Genomic DNA, 9,279 nt, shown 5'->3' with positions numbered 1-9,279 from the left:
TTCAGACATTTGCTGAACAATGTCCAGGCAAAGAAAAAAAAATCTATCTCCACACTTGCTTCATCTGGAGAAGCTGAGAAAAAAAACAGAGCACACAGGTGATAGTAGAACCTTTCTATAGTTTGTGAGAGTGTTTCTGAGGAGAACATAAGTAATGTACCAAAAAAAATAGGTCTTTGTGAAATATGTTAAGTAGAAAATAATTTCTCTTAGGTAACAAGTGAACCCAACACACTTTTAGTCATAGTCCTTAGATCCAGGCACAGAAGTAGAGGGGAGCAGGAGTGTTTTGCATTTCTGATTCTTTAGTGTAACTGCCTACCCAAATGTCAAATAACAAACTCGATGGGTTTAATAGCGAAATTATTTTCTGGCTTTACTCTGGCTCCATATTAAATCACAATCACAAAGAAAAAATATCTACATAGAAAAAACCTAATAAGGGGAGAACAGTAAGTGATATTTCTGTATCCAGAAAGACAGCAATCAGCTGGTGTGCTGGGTACTGAGAAAAATCCCAACTGGTTTGGGAGGCTGGTGAATGATCATTAACTGAATGGGGTTCTCTAACCACCTCCCAAGATGGACCAGGAACATTCCCTGGAAAAGGAGATTGCAGCTCTTAATGAGAAAATATTTATCACATGTTTTGTGAAGAGAGAAGAGACCAAAAGCAAAACCTGAGGATATGAAAGAAGAGGATGATCCTATGCTTTTTTAGGAGAAAGTGGTACTTCCCAAGAGGTTCAGATGCGAGGCAGGCTCTTACATACATACTTTCATATTCAGTCTGTGTGTGGATTTCTCTGCTGCTGGCAGTTCAGAAGTTTCCCTTCTTGGAAGCATTGCCACAAAGTTCTCCTCAGCCCCAGTGAGCTCCTGGAGGATTAAACCCACTTAAAAGGGCGGCATTCTCCACAGGATATGTAGAAACCACTCAGGAGGTTTGGAGAGGCTTCAGCCCTGCTTGGGGATCTCAACAACTGAGATCAAGACAACTGCATTTTTAGCACTAAGTTCTAAATAAATCAATCTGCTTCAAGGTGACAAGGTCAGTGAAAGCCTGTGATGTTTTCTGATCACATCGAGGCTGCGCATGCAGGGAACAGGGTTCTCCTAAGAAAAAGAACAATATCCTTCTGGAAAAGCCCACCTTGAGCAGGTTTGGCTGTGCTGGGGACATCTTTGCCATGAGAGTCTGGCATTTTAATTCAGCAGAGGAGAGCACAGAGGTGCAGGACTGCAGGCGTGGCTCAGCAGATGGCAGGAGTCAGCCGAGGGTTGTGAGAACATCTGACCTCTCCGATCAAATGTGGAGGAGGAGGAGGTTACTGTAGCTTCAGGACAGATTTTCCTCTCTCTCACTTGCCTGTCAGTCCTTTGTAAGCAGAGACCTGCTGCTTTTTGAATGCTTGGAGCATGCATGCAGGGTGGAGAATCCAGTGAGTAAATAATAGGAGTCATAATTCAGTGCACTGAAGCTGAGGAGCTGTGAAAGACATGATCTGTTTTCTTGTGACCTCCACCTCTCGCTGTGACTCCGGGACACGTTATTGTGTTTTATTTTCACTAGTGGCCAAGTCCAACAAATAGCTCTGGAACTTGTAAGAACTCCACCCCCCATCCCAAATTTTTCAGGTCGAGCATGAAATTTGTCTGTCTTACTGGGAATTTCTGAACATAAATAAACAGACACTTAGAGTAACTTGCCTTGATAAATGGGCAGTGTAGGTCGGGGCCTGCTGGATATGCAGGCGACTCAAAGATGAAGCAGAGCTGGGGAAGTAGGCAGGAATGGCTCTGCTTTTCTTGGCTTCTCAAATGGTTTTCAGGCTGAAATCAAATACTTGAGTGCATGAGGAAAGCTGGCTTCTGAAGTCATGATTTTGCACTGAACCTCACTGTAAGGATATCTCTTATAAAGCTACTTTTGATGTGGAAATTTGGCTCCAAACCACACTGAAGGCCATTATAAATAACCACTTCATCACAGGACACACAGAAGTTGGCTTCCTTGAACACTCCTAGAAAGCAAGCCTAACCTTATTGAGCCATAACCTCAGCTAGTGTAAATCAGAGAAGCTCCATTGACTTCATTAGTTTATACTGATTTACACCAGCTGTGACTGTGGCCCACAATACAGCAAGATATGTCAGCTTTTAAATTCTGTCACTGGGTGTTGAACAAAACTGTTTTTAAAACAAGACTGGCAATCCCAGATTTAGATCCTAATGAGACACAGCACTGTAATTGTTTCACGATGCTTATATGCTCCATTTTGTTTTCATTTTTGAATTGCTTCTGTTTTTCTTATCTCCTGCCAAACAGAGGAAGAGTACCACATATGTTACATTCATAACAAAGATGTTTTGCTGCGTTGAGAACATGTCCTCCAGATGCAAAGTGCCTTTGTGTTGTAGCTCAGCTACTTCCTTTGCACAGGTACATCACTTATGTGCCAACATAAGAATGCCCTTGAGGGCAACTCTGTGTTTCCTCGGGGCCTGGAGCTCTGGAGAGGGGCACCCAGAGGTTGTCCCAGGGGAACTTCAAAGATCTGATTCCCCCGTAGGGATTTCCAACTCTTAAGTCATCATTTCAGGTGGGCAGGATGAATTGTGTCTGAGAGCACCCTGATAGGACTGCCCTGAGACAATCAATACATCTCTGTCACAATCCTGCAGGCTGCCCAGGTAATTATCCACACTGAGTAATCTATTGGCACCTCTGTGGTGTGGAAGGCTGGGAGGTGCATGCAGATGGATTATTCAGCCACAGGGAAGACATTCACATGACTGGAGTGTCAGTGATTAATATTGGTTATTATTTTATGACAGCAGCAGCTGTAAGTTCCAGTCAAGGTTAAGGCAGCGCTGTGCACCGCAGAGATGCTTTTCTGCAGGCAGCAGTCGCTGCTCAACAGTCAGAAGGGTAAATTGAAAGGCAGAGGAAGAGAAAGTCTCTAAAATAAGGGCAGAAACAAACTGATTCCCCCAGCTAAGTCCCTTAACTTTCCCTTCCCCTACCTTAAATTTGCTGTTCTCCCTAAGGCAGGTAACTCTGGAGTGGGAAACACACACCACAAATACTCAACAACCATGGGGAAGGTCCACAGGTGAACAGAGCAGAGGTAGTTTTAGGAGAACTGAAGGTAGTGGATTTTAAACACTTAGTTGTCATAAAAAAAGTTCCTGCAAAGCAGATATTCATCATTTATTTCATGTGAGATGAGTCTCATTTTTGAGAACAGCCACCAAGACTTCAAAGGAAGGTGTGAAGATCCTACAGTAAGGTGACATGGCATAAACTCAGCTGTTACAGAAATTCAGGACGGGTATTATACACATCTCTATAGTATGATCATCAAATTAGTTCAGCATGTTCTGTTACTGGACCCAGAAACCTAGCATGGGTGTGAGATAAACAGTCTTCCTAACAGGTGAGACCTGAACACTGATCAGAGATGAGAATTCAAACATCAGGATCATCTCCCATATCTAAGTTTCATTCCTCTGGGTCTGCACACATATTCTATCAAAGAGAGAGGCTGAAGAGTGTAGGTGTAGGTGGGGGTCTCTGTTATAATTTTAATACAAATTGTCACTGACTTAGGAGTTACATGTCTGCAGCCTTCCCATTAGGCAGTTAGAAGCAGCAGAAATTACTGAATTTGGTATAAATTCCTTTTGACAAGCTTATGTCGCTACCCAAGAACCTGGAAAAACTAAAGAAGTGCCTTTCATACAAGAAACTCCACTGGCAAGCTCTTTGAAGGAGTTACAAACAGAGAAATGTACATTAGGAAAAGGGAACTTGTGCTTTCCTGAGACTGTGACCAACAGAATATATTTGCAATTAAAGAGTAAGAGTTGGCACTAATCCACCTCATTTCCTTACTGCCTGCTGGTGAGTTTGTTCCACAGCTCCTAATCCATGGCTGCAGGACTGGGGGTGGCAGCATCCATTTCTCGGCTGTGGCATCTCATCTCTCTGCATCCTGCATTTTGACTGCCCTGCCCACACCAGCCTTTGCTGGCACATCCTTGGGTTGGATTGCACAGGGAACCTGGGATGAGAAAGATGGGTGGTACTTCTAGGCAGAGTCTTTGTCTTTTGCAAATAGTTGGATATGAGATGTGGACAGGTGTGGGTGCTGCTGGGGGGCTTTTGGTGAGAAGGTAAGAGCTCATTTTCATTTTTCAAGAGCCCCCTACCCAGGATTAAAGTTGAAGGTTCGCCAGATGAGACAAGGGACCTGCATAGGTGGGACTTTGGTGGCCTGTAGTGCTTCAGCAGCATTTTATGTCAGCGGAGAAAGCACTGAGTCCCTGGCTCCCATACACCATCTACAGCCGTGGTAAGGAATATAAAGAGGAGACTGGCAAAGACCTTCAAGTGAACCTACAGGCTCGTTTCTACCTACCTTCCCAAGAGACACCAAAGTTTTCACAGGTTTCACTGGAAGTTTCATAGGTATCCCATCAAGTTCATAGTATTTGAATTGGTAGGACTTGCAGCTTTAATGTGAGGTTGCTTTTATCAGGAATTTTGAGGCCACAGCTGGAGGAAAGCACCGAGTTCTGTGGCAAGGCTGCTGTGGTGATTGTTCTTAGTTTGGCAAGGCCTGCGCAGTGACCTTCTAAATGCTGCCAGTATTTCCCAGACAAACTTGCCCTGTTACAGAGTTGGTGCTGAATCATAGAATCATAGAATGGCTTGGGTTGAAAGGGACCTTAGAGCTCATCTGGTTCCCACCCTCCTGCCAGGGGCAGAGGCATCTTCCATTAGACCAGGTTGCTCAGAGCTTCCCTCAATCTATCTTTTGTGAATGGAAAGATGAACAGTTCCAGTGCATGACATGCACACTTTAATATACAAAGAACCCAAACAGCTTTTGATTGCTGTATTTCACTCTCCATGTTATTTATCCATAAACTATAGCTTAAACAGATTTGGTCTCCCAACCTTTGCTTTTTGTGTGTTCCCTGCTAATCTGGAAAACTGCCACAGCTGTACAACAGGCTGAGAGACATCTCTGATAGCTCCAGCTTATGTTCTGGTTATTCAGTGGTGCCAGAGACACTGGGAAGACCTTCTGGTATCATTGACAGTCCTTCTCCTGTTAGTCTGGGGACAGTCACTTGGAAGTAGTTATGTGTAGGTTTGTAGCTGCTGCATAACAGATTACAAAACCACACCCAACTGAAATAATTGGCTGGCATGTTAATGAGCATCAACCCAGACAGTTCAGCCATCTGCATGCTCTGCTTTTTATGGGTTTCAAGTGTGTTGGGTTTGGGTGTACATGTCCCCTCTGCAAGCATAAAACCGTGCTTTTGATGTAATGCAGAAAGGCCCTTTTAGCATAAAGATAAAAAGATGAAAAAAGTGTTTCCTTTTGATTCTCAATCCTTTTTCTGTTATTGTTCTGATATGGATGGGACCATATTGTCAAGTTATTATAGAGGATGTCGAGTGCATCCAAAGAACAAGGAACTGTAGAGCACATCCAGCCCCTGAGCTCTTTTATAAATTTGTGCTGCTGTTTACTGATGTGCTTGAAAATCTTCAGGACTATGTGATGAGCAAAGATATTGGCTGCAACATAAAGTGTGTCTCAGCCAACACTGTGGCTGCTGCCTTGGTTTCTAGAGCTGTGGTTGCAGCACAATCATTCCATTCTAAATTTGTGCACTGGATAATTTACCTCGGAGGACTTTTGTTGCCTCTGAGAAGCTTCTTGGTTATTAACACAGGAGAAGCAATATGTCTATTACTATGAATATTAATACATGGGAATACAGGAGAGAGCATCCTGAGCTAGCCTTTATCAGTCCCATCTTCCCAGTCCTATGAGAAAATGGCTATGGAGAAATTCCTTGAAGCTTCTCTTTCCTTTTCTACTTGTAATTAGCATAGACTCTATTGCCTCACTGGGTGTGAGGAGGTGTCACTGTGATTAGTTTTGTCCCCCCTTGTTTTTGTTTGTAGTGCTGGCCGTAGTTACTCCGTCCTGCTGTGCCACGTCATCACGGTAAATGCCAGAACAGCTCATCCCAATATCTGAGTGTTTGGTGAAGTGTGTCAATTAATTACTCTTCACTTGTGTTGTCACATAGGCACTTCTGTTGCCCCAACAAGATGGTTTTAAGCAGCTCAACAGTATGGAAACAGCTGATAAAAACAGGACCATCAGCCTAATAAGAATGTTGGATTTTTGGGTGTAGTGCAAAAAAACAGAGTGTAACTTTAGGGGATACTTGTTGTCAAAAGCAGAAAATCCTAGTGAAATGTTTTCCATTTGTGAATTTGAATTTTCCAAATCAAGCAATCCTAAGTCCATTCCAGCATGTGATTTAGGTCTGTAAAACAAAACTTTGCACATGTGTCTGGCTAAGGGGCTGCCTGTTGATCTTGTGTGTAATGTGCACACCCCAAGCAGTTACTTGTATATGGGAGCAGAGCAGCCACGCTAAGGTGTGTATTCAACATCTGCCTTATAATTTTTCCTGCCCTGATCACGACATTTTAGAGTTCACTTATGTCCTGATGGTGAACCTGTGTCTGATTTCCCAGAGGTGAAACCTTTTTGCCATGCAGGACCCAACACCTCTGCAGCCTTTGCCGTTGCAAATATTCCAAGAAGTGTACATAGCTGATCAGTAAAAAATGGAGAGAGTACTTAGTCTTGGTTTGGAGGGGCAAGCGAGATAATTTTGAGGCTCTTTCATCTCAAAAAAGAACATACAGGGTGCTGTGGCTGAAAGTTGAAGCATGGGGTATTAAAAACAAAGCATGAGGGGATTTTTTATTAGCCACCAGGATTATGAGTGTTGGAATGTTCTCAAGGGATGTGGTAAATGGTCCTTTGTAGTCTTTAAATGAAATACAGTTTGTTTTTTTTAGAAGATATGCTCTATTTTGGCCAAAAGCTATTGGAGACTATTGGAGACTTGTTGAATGAAATTTTCTGGTTTTTCATGGTCAGAATCAAATGGGATGATTGCAACATCTTTAAAGCTTTCTAAGTCTTATCACCTTCCTTTAAGAAGGTGATGTTTATAGTAGTCATTTTTTTTATTTATGGCGGAATCTATAAGAATCAGATATGACAGAATAGTTTGCACGACTGATTTGTGCAACCCAAGCTACAAAAAGGTATTCCAGTTTCCTGATCCTGAATGGTGCTGAGCCTCTTCACTAGGACTTCCCAATGGCTCTGGGAATTTAGGATTTTTAATCCTCTATGACCCAGTGTTGATACCTTGCTGAATTAGACTCATTAAAGTTCTGCATTGTCACCTTGTTTTTCTAATGTCTCTGCTTCTGACTTCGCTGGTGTAGCTTCATCAGATGTCCTGCTGACCCTCGGTAGGTTTGAGAACATAATTCCAGGCTTTGTGAGAATGGAACATTTTTAAAGCAGCAGCCCCTCACTAATCTGCAGAGAGAAAACACGTATGACAGGCAGTGGGGATTCCATTTTTCAAGATCCAGGGCTTAAGACAGGCTTAAAGAAGTCTTATTAAAAGTGTTTTCCCGTGCGTGTAGCTCCTTCTGACAGCACCCAGGTGGTTAAGAAACCAGCATTAAGAATAAAAGCCGTTTCTCTTTTCTGCACAACAAATGGTTCAAGTGTCTGGTATTCAATTCAGAAAGGAAACCTGCAGCAGTCATGTCCCCTGAAATAAACCAACCAACATTTTGAGCTGCCAACACTTCTGTCTATTACGTCAAGGCATCGCAAAGTTTAAAGCATAGCAAAGTAATATATATATATATATATTTTTTTTTTTTCAGTAATCCCAGGGTAAATATTAGGTAGACAGAATTTCTGCTTTGCGCATTAAAAGCCCGACTGAATTTGAAAAGCCTGCAAGGGCACTTTGGGGATTTCAAAAAGTGTCGTTTGACCATGAGCTAAGACCAGAAGCTGCCATTTTGCAGATGGGGCAGGAGGGAAAGGCGTTTGGCCTCATTCATAACTTCACAGCTACTGCAAATATCAGCTGATGAATATTTATGTTATGACTGGCAGAGGCCCGAAAGGCAAACAGGGGGAGGAGCGGAGGGGGAAGCTTAAGTTAGGAAAATGGTTGTCTGATCTCTGTGGGATTTCTTTACCAACACTTTCCATGCTTGAACAGTAGCTGCTGAATGAAATCATTATGTACTGAGCCCCTGTGCAGGAAAACAAGGTTTGTCAAGACTCCTTTCGTTAGCACCTCGTACTTTGTTTGAACCTTGGACATTTGCTGGGCTCTGTAAAGGGAAGTTTTTTTTCTTTTCAAATACTCTACACGGTTGAACCAATCTTCTTTTGTTTAGTCATGGTTTAATTTAGTATTGTACTTGAATTTTAAACAAGCAAAATATGTAAGCGCCATTCCTCTCTGTAGAACATAATTTCAAAGTAATGTATTTCTTCATATTTGTATTATCTCAAATCAACCACTGAGAGGGGAAAAAATCCCAACCTCTTCCTTTTGCCTTCACCAGGCTGTAAATTAACAGCGAGGAACAACTTTCAATAAAGCTCACCAACATGACCTCAAGTGTTGGGACAGATCAAGCCCAGGAAGGAAACCGGCTGGAAAAAGGAACCACTGGAAGGGAGTAAGGGTTTAGCAAAGTGATGGTGGCTGCGGGTGGGCGGGCTGAGCCCCTCCACAGGACCACAGGGTCAGAGGTTTAGAGCTTCATGAAATGCAAACATAAAGAAATAAGGGCAGGCAGAAAGAAATAAGGGCAGACAGCCCTAGTTTGATATACAGAAAGAATCAAAGTGCCCACAACCAGTTAGTCACCTCAGAAAATCCTCCCTCAGGAGCTCTGCAGATTCACTACCCTCTGCTTCAGAGGAATAAATAGGGGGAAACCTGGATTTTGACTACGGTACTTCTTCAGAAAAAAAATCCCTAAATCTTTCACTAATATGTATACTTTTTCTCTGAGTGGTGGCGATTCTTATACCGCTTATTTAGAGACACCCAATGCCTTTACAAGAAGGAAAATCTTCAGGAAAAGCTCACGCTAACAAACTACGCAAAACCCCCTCCAACTTTCTTCTATTCCTTTCTACTCCCTTGGGAGATCCCTGTGTGTCCCATCTACAGGAACCAGCAGATGGTGCTGCAATACACCAAGTATTTACTTCCCTGGAAAGGGAAATCCTGCGCTAGATCTGCTCCGGACTGCCTCCGGCTGCTTCCAGCCCCTGAGGGAAATCGCTTCCCGCCTTCCCCCCACTGCAGCCCGGTGCAACCGCAAACGCAGCC

Source organism: Pseudopodoces humilis, chromosome 3, assembly GCF_049639895.1.
Source record: "Pseudopodoces humilis isolate 2021_Gansu_Grassland_sample_001 chromosome 3, ASM4963989v1, whole genome shotgun sequence".
Lineage (NCBI taxonomy): Eukaryota > Metazoa > Chordata > Aves > Passeriformes > Paridae > Pseudopodoces > Pseudopodoces humilis.
Note: the sequence above shows the minus strand (reverse complement) of the source record.